Here is a 13,929-nt window from a genome sequence, read left to right as displayed (position 1 = left end):
GTTGTAATCCGACCCTCTTGAATCTGGAGATGAAGATCTAGGAAAACTATAGAGTTTGGATCTGAATGAAAAGTGAAGGATAGATTCCAATCATTGCTATTTAGTTTCTGAATGAGTGTGGACAGAGAGGATGGACCCCCTTTCCAAATAAAGATGATATCGTCGATAAATCTTTCGTAAAAGACGATATCATGTTCAAGGAGACCCTCCTTACTCTCAAATGCACCAATGAACAGGTTTGCGTATGACGGTGCAAACTTGGTGCCCATAGCTGATCGACACTTTTGGAGATAGAACTCACCCTCATAATGGAAATAATTGTGTGTTAGTATATATTGAATGGAGTCCAGGATAAACGCTTTCTGACTAGGAGGTAGAAAAAGATCTTCATCAAGGAAGCCTTCCACTGCCCCAATGCCTAGATGGTGTTGAATATTGCTATACAGGGCCGATACATCAAGTGTAACCCATAGTAGCCCTGGTTCCCAACTGATGTGCTGAAGGAATGTAATCAAGTGGCTAGAGTCCCCCAGGTAGGAGGGTAGATGTTTCACATACCTCTGTAAATTGTGGTCCCTGTATGCGGATAGATTCCAGGTCAATGAATCTACCCCTGAGATGATCGGACGGCCAGGGGGATTGATAAGAATTTTGTGGATTTTCGGCTAAAAATAAGGGGTGGATGGGAAGGCTATATGAACCCGAGTTCGGGAAATCGTTTTTTACAGTACAAATTAATTTATGAAGTTATTGCGCAAAGTCTCGTAAGACTTCAGCTCATCTGAACCAGTACATTCTAATACTGTACGGAGCTCCTGCTCCGTACAGTATTAGGATGAAGTTTTATGCAAATCAACTACGGATGTTTCATCCGAAGTCGATTCGCTCTTCCCTAGTGGCTTGGGCCCAGCCCCGGTGCACTTAAAGGGAGGAACAAGGCACTAATAGTCACATATTACTGCAAAGAATATGCAAATATCATAGTGACAGACTTTCTTTAACAGCTCTTTTGCATATGGATTCAAAACACTTATTTCCCAAATGAAGCATGGATCGCTAAGTAAAAGGTATCATTACATTCCTAGCCCAGCAAGGTTATTTTCAATTTTTTTTAAATGCCTGTGTGAAAAAAGTTTGTTGCATGGGCGTTTTTACGCTGTCCTCCCCCCTTTTCGAGTGGCAGGGGCCGTGCCAGGGCTGCTGAATCGTCCCACTGCAAATTTACTAACTTTTATGCCTGGAAAAGAGGAATGAAAACTACTCCAGTCAGGGCTGAAGTAGTTTTCATCACAGGTGCATAGACTGGTGACTGCGCCTCATCATAAATTAGCTACTTTCTCTGGCCACACAGGTGCTATCAAAGACCAGCATAAAACACTGGTCTTTGATAAATGATCCCCATTGCCCCTGGTTTACTAGTGAATTTCCTAGTGACATACCCCCCTCTTTAGGCCATAAATAGTGCCTTCTTAAAGTGGCACCCTATACAGTCACCTAATCTGCCTAGTCCTACCTCTCTTGCCTTTTGTGTCTTAAGGTGGATTGTCGGGAAGCAGCCAATTGTCGTGAAGGAAGTGTTCAGTGAAGGAGACCACTCATTTACATGCAGCAATCTCCTTCACTGTATGAAGATGGGGGATCGATATAGCGATGCCTCGTCCTCATACTGGATCATGGCTTCTGAGCAGCAGATCACTGTTTAGACCACACAATATGCTGCTCTGAAGCCATGATTGGTGGTGCCTGTGCGACAGGCACCTCCCCCCAGGACCCTTTAAGAGGAAAAAGTACTTGTTTTCATGACACCAGTTGCAGTGAAGCAACAAGGGCACAGGGCCCCTTTCAGTGATGTAGTAGATAGTACCCAGGTGTAGGAATGCCAGAGTGGTGTAGGGTGGCCTAAATATCCCTTAATGTTGGTGCATACGTCACATTGCTCCTACCTGGATACGCTAGACCCTAGGAGTTGGCTCAGAAGCAGTGAAAAAAGGGTTTGTTGATAAAGGGGATGAAGAAATAAATTGAGTCCAGACCTTGTGATGAAGTTGATAACAGCTTTACTTTACATAAACGTTTCTCCAAACAGACTCAGGCTTTGTCTTGGTTCCCAGCAGGCTTTAGCATGAAACTGGCAGGCAAACTCCACTCTGCTACATCTGTCGCTCTCTGGCTCTGGTGTACATACAGGTTTAAATAGAATCTCTGCTTCTGCAGGATGCTGCAACTTCTCTCTGTAGTCTGACTTTAGGTTTGTCCAGGGGACTTTTCCTCCTAGCTTCAGAGGCTTCAAGCTGTGGCCTCCAAATCCAGCAGAGTTGAAGGTGCTCCAGCTGTCTTACAGAAGGCATGTCCAGCAGGGACATGCACCTGCAGCACACCCTTCCTTGGAAGGGGGTAATATGAACCTTCCCCTAGCAGGGAGTAAGCTAAACTGACTCTAACTTAACTAGTCTCCTCCTCTCCTTAGAGAGAGAGGGTTAGAATGGAAAGAAGGGTTCAATTCTCTCTAACTGTTGATCTGCCGTGTTTGCTGCCACCTCCTGGTGAACCCGGTAAATTACATTCTAACATAAGAGTTTCAAGAAATAGATATGCACAGTGTTACGGTCCTGCAATAAATACACAGAATGACATTAGGTTAACCATAGAAGATAGCAGCAGAGTGCAGAAGTGGTAATGGCACTCTGGGTCATTACACCTGCATAAACGACAGGATCACCCGATAAACGAGCTTTTCGCTCGTTCATCTGGTGATCAACAGCACATTTAGACGGCCAGATGATCAGGAATGATCGTTCCCGATAATCTAGACAATTTGCAGTGCGTCTAAATCCACTTTTATACTAGACAATCATTAAGCCTTGTCAAGCTTGTCCCTTGCATATACGATCATTTATTTGTCTATTATATGTTCATGTATCGACATGTTGATCATGTGACATAGATATAAAAACTTTTTACAGCATTTTCTGGTACACAAGTCCCCTGTTTAGAAGACATTTTTATTAATGACCCGTTTAGTAAATCAGCATCTATAGGGCACTTATTCATGCTACAAATGCTTCTGAACATGATTCGGACACGGACTGATTCCCTTTTACGTCAAAAACTTGGATCTAAAGGCTTGGGATTAACAAAAAATATGCAGTTAGTGAAACTGAGGTTAACATGCCACCAAGGAAAATTGACGCCGTACTGAGTGAGCTGTGGTTTGATCTTGATGTTGTTTGGATCAAGCGGTTGTTATAGATGAAGGGGTGAATGCCTGAGGAAAATTACGGCATTTTATCTCATATTTTTCCTGTCGGCTATACAGAGCTTTTTGTTTATTTTTTTGAATGAGCGGCTTTTCTGGTTAATCACAAAGCCCTACATGAAGGCTCAGCCTGTCCTTGTAAATCCTCTCACACTGGGGCAGCTTTGCTCAGTTGCTATGCTACTATTGTCCACTGCGGAAATGTCCTCTCCTCCTCTACATCACAATTATTTCTTCCATGCAGACATAAAAGACAACATTTGTGTTATGTGGATGCCATTTTTACATCTTTAATTAGGTTTGGTGCCCACTGTGGTCTCGAATATCTGTACAAAGGTCACTATTTCTAATGGGTTTCAAGAGCTCAACAAATCAAAGCAGTAGGAGCTAATGAAGGCAAATGATGGTCTTGTTCTGTAGGAGCAGATAATCAGCTCTCCTGCAATGGCCTGTGGTAAGTCCTATTGACAGCAATGAGACTAAACAGGTGAATATCCATTTAACTCCTCCACCACAGTGCGGCCACTGGTATTCATGGGTAAAGAGAAAGCTACTTAGTGAAAACTGACTGGATGTGTTATAATGAAAGGGCTTAGGAGCTCTTACTGGAGAAGACAACATAATCTTTATTTACCTACTTAGCAGGTATCCCTTCGAAGCATGGACAATTAGCGCATATCAAGCATAAGACTGGTGTTTACCCATGGATCTTACAATGGTTTATGTCCAGCCAAAAGCCTGCATTTCGCCGGAAAGCAACAGTAACAAGGGTCCAACAGTACACAGAACTATTTAGCTATGCCAGATCCGGAAAACTCTGCAGGCTGTTCTATGCCGGAATAGCCTGCTAGATCTGGAATGCTGCAGATGTGAAAGTACCAAACCAGCACCTGGATTTGAATACTTCTATAATGGCATGTAAATTTTGCATAGCCATTGAGTTATTCAATAAAACGTATCTGCATAGCACCACCTGCTCTTTGTTCTTTTTCTTATTTCTTTGTCCTGCTCAGTGAGAAGGCCGCACATGCTCAGTTTGATCCTTCAACTGCCTCCTGAGCTGTGATAGGGAGAGCTGAGACACGCCCCCTCAGCTGCAGCAGAAAAGCTTGATATAAATCTAGCAGAGCAATGGGTGGGGAGATCTCTGGATCCATGTGAGGTACAGCGCAGGTTCTAGCTTTGTTATAAAGAGACTGTCATACACTATATGATGTCTGATTTTCATTTTTTACATTTGCAAAAGAGCCGGATTGGGGTATGCACTCTGACACCAATAATATGCAATGGCTGGGTCAGGTGTAAGTGATAGTTTATAGTTTTGTTCGTGACGCCAATTGCAGCGTGCGCAGGTTACTAACACAGGACCCTTTGAGGTGTTGTAACTCACGTACCAGGGTAGGAATGCCAGAGTGGTGTAATGTCTCTGTATGGTAGTAGTAATAGTGTCAACGGTGTCTCCTACCTGGGTACGTGTAAACTCCTGGATCCTGGCTCACTTGCAATAAAATGAGTGTTGTGCTTCTAGGAGTAATTGAGGAACTTGCAGCAGTAATTGAGATCCAGACTTTGAATAAAGTTCAAACTTGTCTTTAGTAGATGCCGCTTTCATCCAAGTGAGATACAGCATTAGTCTGAAGTCCCAGCAGGTATTGCCAATGTGTGGCAGGAATCTATCTTCTGCTCTATCATGTGCCTGGAGCTTTTGCAGGAATCGGATGTCTGCTTAGTAGCTCTGTAATGTGGCAGGAATTTATCTTCTGCACTATCTATCATCTGCTGTCTTGGGAACTGACTTGCTGAGGAGGAATTTGGCTTCTTCTGGTCTCTCTGGACGGTACTCACAGTTAACTTTACAGGGTATGCTTCTTCCTGGATTACTGGAGGTGACTGCTTGCTTTCTTCCAGCTGAGGCTGCAAGGCTCAGGCTGGGGATGATGATCAATTGTCTCAGCCGAGACAAGATCCTGGTTTTGGATCCCTATATCTGGGAGCTCCTACACGCACACCCTACCCCTAGCAGGGGTAGGTTACACACTAACACTAACTTCCTTCTCTCCACATGAGGCAGGACATGGGCGAGCCCACTCTGCTCATAGAGGGGGAGCTGAACTGGAATGTACTATTCCAGCTCAGAAACACTAAACTGGCTAAGGCCTTGCTGCCACCTGCTGGTGAACATAGAAATTACAGCAATATACATTTTACAAGGATTTGAATGCACATCTGTGAGGAAATTAATTGAAATTACACAAGATGACAATGTTAACGCCCTTAATAGGTTGTAGCGGGGTAAAAGAGTTTCGTAACATAACTCCAGGATGTTACACATTAGTAATGGGATAGCCCCTTTAATGCATCATAGTTTTTGGTTTCCATTACAAATGAGTCATGATATCAATGTGAACAGATGCCTAAATGCCTCTGAATGTTACATTATAGGAACATCTCTGAGGGTAGCGTAGTGTAGTGACAGACATGCTGATTTCAGCAGTTTTTCACTTAGGGGTTAATATGAAGTACTCATAATTTATACTGTTCCTTGCAGCTAGGATCCATGTGAGCTACAGGGCTGGTTCTAGCTAGAGATTTTCATGTGCTGTACGATGTCTGAGTTTCATTCTTTACATCAATCATGGTATAACCACTTTAAATCGCTGCACAGTATTGAAGGTGCCGTGTGGCCGCTAACAATAGAGATAGAGATGAGCGAATCGACTTAAGGATGAAACATCTGAAGTCGATTTGCATAAAACTTAGTTTCAATACGAGCGAGCGCTCCGTACAGCATTAGAATGTATTTGCTCCGATGAGCCAAAGTTATTACATTGCGAAGTCTCGCGAGACATTTCCCAAACTCTGGTTCGGTTCTAAGGTACCACTTGGAACCGAATCCAAGTTCGGGAAATGTTTTTTTTTTACAGTATAAATAAATTTCTGAAGTTATTGTGCGAAGTCTCGCGAGACTTCGCAAAGTAATAACTTCGGTTCATCGGAGCAAATACATTCTAATACTGTACGGAGCACTCGCTCTGTACAGTATTGAAACTAAGTTTTAAGCAAAGTTTTATGAAACATCCGAAGTCGATTCGCTCATCCCTAAATACAGACTGACTATATAGTGTAGTCTTTATTAGCTTAATTAGTGCCCGCTGCGCCCCATACAGCTGCACAGTACTCAACCATAGTGAGGCCACATCGCAACCATGGCACAACCTCGCCTTATGGTCATACCCTTACTGTGCATATAGACAAAACTTGACCATCTCTGGCTGAAGGGCAGAGTTTACTATAAAGAAAGGTTCACATAGGGATTTGTAAAGATGTCTATAAGGCCTCATGCACACGACCGTTGTTGTGTCCCGTGTACGTTGTTCCGTTTTCTGTGATTTTCTGCGGACCCATTGACTTTCAATGGGTCCGTGGAAAACTCGGCTAATGCACCGTTTGTCATCCGCGTCCGTGATCCATGTTTCCAGTCCGTGAAAAAAATAGGACCTGTCCTTTTTTTTCACGGACAACGGTTCGCGGACCCATTCAAGTCAATGGGTCCATGAAAAAACACGGAGGCACACAAGATTGTCATCCACGTCCGTTTTTTTCCTATCATTTGCATGGAAAACTTGACTTCGATTTTTTTTAACTTTCCTTCATGTCTGGTGATCCTCCAAAAATAAAGGAAGACACATGGAAACAAAAACGGATCCATTCAAATGCATTGGTCTGCATCAGATCTGCAAACAATGAAGATTGGATGTGGACCGAAAATACGGTCGAGTACATGACCCCTTATGGAGTTGTCCAGCTTTGCAAGCCTTGCTGGCTGCCCCCCCCCCCCCCTTCCCCCAATCTTGCCGAACCTGGGAAACCCTTGCTGTGTGTGGGCAAGCATTATCCTGATGAAAAATGCCAGTTGGAAGCCTTGCCACCATGAGAGGGACATATGTGACTGCAGGACGCCCTGCACATATACCAGAGCTGTTAGCATCCCTAATGTCACTACTAGGGGTCACCGTATGCGATGGCTCCAGAGATCATCACAACAACAGTTGGGGAAGTGTGTTGCTCCACAGCAAAGGCAGGATTGGTGCGCTCACATGAGGCCTCCATACTTGAACCCAACTGTTGTGGGATCCCAAACACAATTTGGATTTGTGATGATACAGTTCCAGTCCTTAGAAGTCCAGGCAACAGTGGCTGGCTGTCAATGGCAGGACATGTGATGGGTGCCAAATATTCTTCAGCTAAACACCTGGAAATGGTCCGAGCAGAGACCATAATGTGTAATGAAGGTGTCACCTGTGTCTGGATGGTGGTCAATGAAACTGTGGGAGCTGTTGGTGCTTGTTGGTGGATCAAACGATCCTCTGTACTGGTGGTTTGTCAGGGCCATTGGGAGCTTGTTTTCCACGTGTACATCCCCTCACCAAACCACTGATCTCAACACCTCCGAACAGTTAGGTCAGAATGGCCTTGATGGCGGGCAAATAATCGAAACAACCATCCTGCTTCTCTCAGTTCAAAGATACGCAACTTCTGAAAGTCTGTCAATTGGGCAAAATGTCTTTAAGTGTATTGTAAAGGAATGTCAATCAGTCAATGATCTCTCACCAAGAGGTACACTACCCAAAAGTAGCCTCTGGAAGCTTTTTTATAGGGCAGCTGGGAAATAACTTTTATGCTCTTTTGTAGCAAAACGCAGTGTCTAATCAGACCACACCTGTCACCATTTACATATCTGCTCGAGACATAACTGCATGCAGAGTTTTGAAGTAATCTGACATTTCTATCTTCTATTTAAAAAATATTTTGTCAATGAGCGTGGCGTGTGATAATTTTATCCAGCTATACATAATATTGTAGTCAATTTTAGGTTTAGCCATTGTTTAATAGCAGAAAGATTTCTAAGCTTCAGTAATGGCCAAGTATATTGCACTGGAGTCAATGGAAATACTTATAAAGGATGAATAAATCAGTGAATGCCAGAATGATAAAAACGTTCTCAGCCTAATGTTTTAACTTGTTGTTGTCTCAATTGCATATTCATATTCTCATAAATAGGATTACGATACATTCATATCTGCTCTGATCTCCAAAACAGGAGTCGAGGATTAGTCTGATTCTGCCATTTATCTATTAAGCTCTATTGGGTTGGGTTCTTGATTTTCATGATTTATAAAGGGAGTTGTGCAGCCTATAAATATGCAGAATAATAACACTGTGAGATAGGACCGGTTCTTTATTTCATTACTTTACCTCCTAGTACTCATTACAGCCCTTTTTAAAGGGAACCTGTCACAGGAGGAGCTGAGCAGGTAAGTTTTATTAGAAAAGTTTCAGGCCTCATGCACACGGCTGTTGCTCGTCCCCTTTGCAGTCCCCTATGCACGGGCAACATGAATGGGTCTGCATCCGTGATGTGGTGAGCACACGGCCGGTGCCTGCATATTGCATGAGGCCTAACTTGTCAATTATTCATTTAATTTCTACTCAATTTGGGTTTAGGAATCCAGCGATAGTCATGCTCAGTGATTGACAGCCTTCCTTGAATTACTGTGTGCACAGGTATAGCTGTCAGTCATTGATTAGGACTGCCCACTGGACTCTTAAGCATAGAATGAGCTTAAAGGGGTTATGCCACAAAAACATATTCAATTATTTTTTAAAGCAGCGCCTGGATCTGAATACTTTTGTAATTGCATGTAATTAAAAAGCTATTATAGCCAAGTGAGCAATTTTATAAAATGTATCTGTATAGCGCCACCTCCTGTTTTTTCTCCTCCTTATTTCTTGTCCACCTCACTGAGGTGGTCACATGCACCGAGTTTTTGGCTGCTACCAGGCACATCTTCTGTTAGAAGCTGTGTCAGTTACAGGGAAAAAGTTGCAGCAGGAAGGACACACTCCCTGAGCTTTCAGCCTAAAGAGAATCTAGTCGAGCAATTGGAGCAATGAATGGGGAGATCTCTGGATCCATGTGAGGTACAGGGCTGGTTCTGGCTTTGGTATTAAAAGATTTTCAGGTACTATATGATGTCTGATTTTCATGTTTACATCAATCATGACATAACCCCTTTAAATGGGATTTAAGCTACATGCACACGAACATTGTTTGTTTCCGTGTCCGTTCCGTTTTTCTTTTGCGGATAGGATTTGGACCCATTTCAATGGGTCCGCAAAAAATATGGACAGCACTACGTTCCGTAGCCCCGCAAAAAAAATAGAACATGTCCTATTCTTGTCTGTTTTAGGCATTGTTACAATGGATCCTCACAAAAAAAATAAACGGATGGCATACGGATGGCATAGTTTTTTTGCGGATCTGCAATTTGCGGACTGCAAAACACATACGGTAGTGTGCATGTAGCCTTAAGAGAATAAATTTCAGTTTTGCTGAATCTTAAAAAAAACAAAACAACTATTTATCAAACTGCTCAGCTCATCCTGCTGTATTTTCGACAGTATAGGTTCCCTTCAATTATGGTCCAGTGTTCCCCAGCAATTCACCTGCCGTGTGGCCCTATATGCCTCTGTGCCAATGCACTGGTCATGGAGTAAAGGAAATCTTTCACACTGCATCAGAGGCTGTTATACTGATGCTTACACTGCGCGCAGACATTGTAGACATGCTGACATTCTAGATACCTACTTGAATTGTCATGTTGCAGGATGATGTATTAGGCAACTTGCACACAAACTTATTTTTTTTCCGTTTCCATTCTGATTTTGCGGGTTCCGTTTGCGGTCAGTATGCGGAACCATTCATTTCAATGGTTCTGCAAAAAAAAACTGAATGTTCTCCGCATGCATTTCATTCACGTATATCCGTTCAGCTAAAGGATAGAACTTGTCCTATTATTGTCCGCAAATAGCGTTCCGTTGCCCCATTCAAGTCAATGGGTCCGCAAAAAGTACGGAATGCATACGGAGCACATCCGTATGTCATCCGTTTTTTGCGGATCCATGCCTACTTTGCACATGTGTTTACTGTTTAAAAACATTACTGTACATTACAGTAATGATTAAAAATTTTATGTTTCCGTTTGCGAAAACAACGGATCGCATACAGAAACCATGCAGAGATTTTTTGTGGAACTACGGAACGGAAACAAAAAAACTGAACAACGGATCCATGAAAAACGAACCCGCAAAATACAGAAACAGCCATACAGTCGTGTGCAAGAGGCCTTAGACTGCGTTCAGACAAGGAAGTTGGCCGCATCTGAGAACTGCACCCATTAGTGTATCTTATTGAAAAAGGCAAGTGATACTGCATGGAAAGGAATTTGAAGCATGAACGATGAATGTTCCAACCAATTAAGCAGATTTCCATTAGTCAGAACCAATACTTTATTATCATACTTATAATAATAATTGTAAGATCAGTCAGATCATTAAAGGACATCTGTCAGCAGATTTGTACCTATGACACCGGCTGACCTGTTATATGTGCACTTGGCAGCTGAAGGCATCTGCGTTGGTCTCATGTACATATGTGCCCGCATTGCTGAGAAAAATGATGTAATATATGTAAATGAGCCTCTAGGAGCAACATGGGCGTTGTCATTACACCTAGAGGCTCTGCTCTCTCTGCAACTGCCGATTCCCCTGCACAGATGGCCTTTAATGGTGATAGGTACCTCTATGGTCAGCCTGAAGTGAATCTCCATATTCAATAACATATACATTCTTTAATCTATGTTCAACATTCTAAATAAATCTTTATATTAGGAACTTATGCTAAATCTCTGTAAGCTCCCTCTAGTGGTGGCTGCATACTTCCTGAATGTTATGTTTTAAAGGGGATTTCCAGGAGTAGAGTACTGATGGCCTATTCCCAGGATAGTTCATCAATATCTGATAGGCAGGGATCCGACACCTGGCACCACTACCAATCAGCTGTTTGAAGAGGTTGCAGCGTCCCAGCGCTGCAACCTCCTCACAGCATACCAAGCACAGCGCTGTACATTGTATAGTGGTTGTGCACGGTATTGCAGCCCAGGCCTATTCACTTGAATGGGACTAAAATGCAAATAGGCCATGTGACCTATGAACGTGACATCACTGACCTAGAAAGAGGCCGTGGCGCCCACCAAAAGTGCTGTGGCCTCTTCAAGCAGCTCATGGGCAGGAGTGCCAGGACTTGGACCCCCACCGATCTAATTAATGATCTATCCTGGTCATCAATATTCGAATCCCAGAAAACTCCTTTAAGTGCATGTCTATATTGAGGATTTTGAGGGTCATTTATGATACTGAAATACGCCTATATTAGAAAGCATGAAAATGCTGTCCAATCTAACGGCACTATGTTATAGAGCAGGGGGAGCTGAGCAGATTGATGTATAGTTTTGTGGGAAACGATTCCATATAAATTACCATTTATTCATTTAAATCCCTGTTCTTTCTATACTTAGGAGTCCAGTGGGTGGTCTTAATCAGTGAAGGACAGCCCTCCCTTATAAGCAGCATGCATAGATAGCTATCAGTCAGTGAGTAGGACCGCCCACTGGACTCCTATGCATTGAAAGAGCAGAGGTTTAAATGGATAAATGACAATTTAGGGTCCATTCACACATCCGTGTGTGTCTTGTGGATCCACGGATCCGTGGATCCGCAAAACACGGACAGCGGCAATGTGTGCGTTCCACATTGTGCGGCCCCATAGAAATGGATGGGTCCGCAGCTCCGTTCCGCAAAATGCGGAATGGAATTGCGGATGTGTGAATGGAGCCTTATACCAACTCTTTTCCCACAAAACAATATATCAATCTGCTCAGCTCCTCCCGCTCTATAACATGCCGGCTGCAGATACAATGTGACAGGATCCCTTGAACCAGTGTTAACAGAGGGAACTGAAAAAGTTAAGGACACATTTGTGATGTGTTCATAGAGTATTGCACCTCATTTATCAGAACTGTCTGTGAGGAAACTGGCATTGTTGCCCATAGCAACCTATCAGAGTTCTGCTTTCATTACTGAAAATGGTCTAGAAGAATTAAAAATCACTGTGATTGGCTACTATGGACAACAAGGTCTGTTTGACAAATGAGGCCCAGTGACTGGACCAGAAGAAGGCTCATGTACTTCATCATTACTACCTAGGGTTTTTAGAGGACACTTCATTCAGACCAGCTGGTGGTAGGAGTGAGGTCTCACAACACATGATTGTGTGCTACATTTATAAAAAATTAAAGTGTTTTTCCAGAAGTAGAATAGTGATAACCTACCCTTAGGATAGGTCATCAAAATCTGATTGGTGGGTGTCTGACCCCCCGGGTACCCCTGCCGATCAGCTGTTGGTGAGCTCTGCGGCCTCTCCCTTGGCCAGTGACGTCACTTTCATTGGTCACAGGCCTAAGCTGCAATACCAAGCACAGCCACTATACAATGTATGGCACTGTGCTTGGTGCACCGTGAGGAGGCCACAGCACTTACAAAAGTGCCAAGGCCTCTTCAACGATCTGATACTGATGACTTATCTTGAGGATAGGTCATCAATATTCTACTACAAAACCCCCTTAAAAATTGTTGAACCCTGACAACACGCACAATGGTATACAGTAAATGGGTCTGTTGTGTTACGTATCACGTGAGTATGGGGAAACGCTTTATCTCCCTGGCAGGACAAGCGGCTGTTAATTGTAGCTAATCCCACAGAACCAAGCCGCTCACAAGATTCTAACCATTTCTCTGCGTGTTTTATGGCTGCCACTTCTGAGTCTCAGAAGACAATCAATAAAATCTTGAGATACATTTTGGCACACTTTAACACCAGCGTGGCATTTCTCTAGTCACTACCGCACATCACCCTGGAAACCCAAATTTTAATGGCCGTGAATTGGTCAAAGAAACCTTTAGAGTGTGAATAGCGGCTTCATCGAATAGATCAGCACCATTACATCACTTGTCATTTACATTTCATCTATTCAATAGACAGATAGTGAAAAGCAATGACCCCTGAGCTAATCCCTGCTTCATCTGGAATTAAGCCCTGCTACCCGTGTCTAACTACCCCAATACATTTCCAAGTATACATACTCGACACATGCTTTAAATTTACCCCAGGCAGTCCGGACGTGGGCTATACTTGACGGTCACAAGGAGACATGACGACAGTACTGCATGAATTGCTGTTGTGATATAACAACATAATTGACCCTATAAGAATGAAACAAGATGGATCCTTTCTGATTCCACCGGAGATAAAGAGCAGCCTGGCAGCAGTTTATCTATCGCATTCTATTAGAATTACCATGTATATTATGTTTGGTCAAAGACACGTGATTGCAGGCATTGGGGTCAAATATCATGTCCGACTGCCTAGGCTGGCCGCAGGTTTATAGGGACACTTGGATGACATAGTCCCAATAGGCACACATTTACTAATATGATTGCGCCTGCAAGTGGTGGAAAAATCACCATGTGATGCATTTGTGGTTCAAAATGTCTCATCAGGTTGTAAATATGATTATGAAAGAGGATGCACCAAAAAGAATAATCGACTGCACTTCACTCGGCAAGGGGACGTGTCTTAGGGTGGATTCGCACTAGCATTATGCCATTCTGTTATAGGTTCAGTTTATAACAGAATGCCCAGACGGAATGCAAAACGGAAGCCTTTAAGAGGCATTCCATTTTGCTCCAGCCTAATAGAAGTCTATGGTCAAGCA

At 43.1% G+C, this 13,929-nt stretch overlaps 1 protein-coding gene across 4 annotated transcripts in view; it reads left to right on the top strand.

Moving 5' to 3' along the window:
• Nucleotides 1–13,929, top strand: part of ARHGEF4 (Rho guanine nucleotide exchange factor 4) — a 229,001-nt gene that overhangs the window by 58,027 nt on the left and 157,045 nt on the right. The window lies entirely within an intron of this gene.

Source organism: Bufo gargarizans, chromosome 4, assembly GCF_014858855.1.
Source record: "Bufo gargarizans isolate SCDJY-AF-19 chromosome 4, ASM1485885v1, whole genome shotgun sequence".
Classification (NCBI taxonomy): domain Eukaryota; kingdom Metazoa; phylum Chordata; class Amphibia; order Anura; family Bufonidae; genus Bufo; species Bufo gargarizans.
Note: the sequence above shows the minus strand (reverse complement) of the source record. Positions and strands in the feature narration are given on the sequence as shown.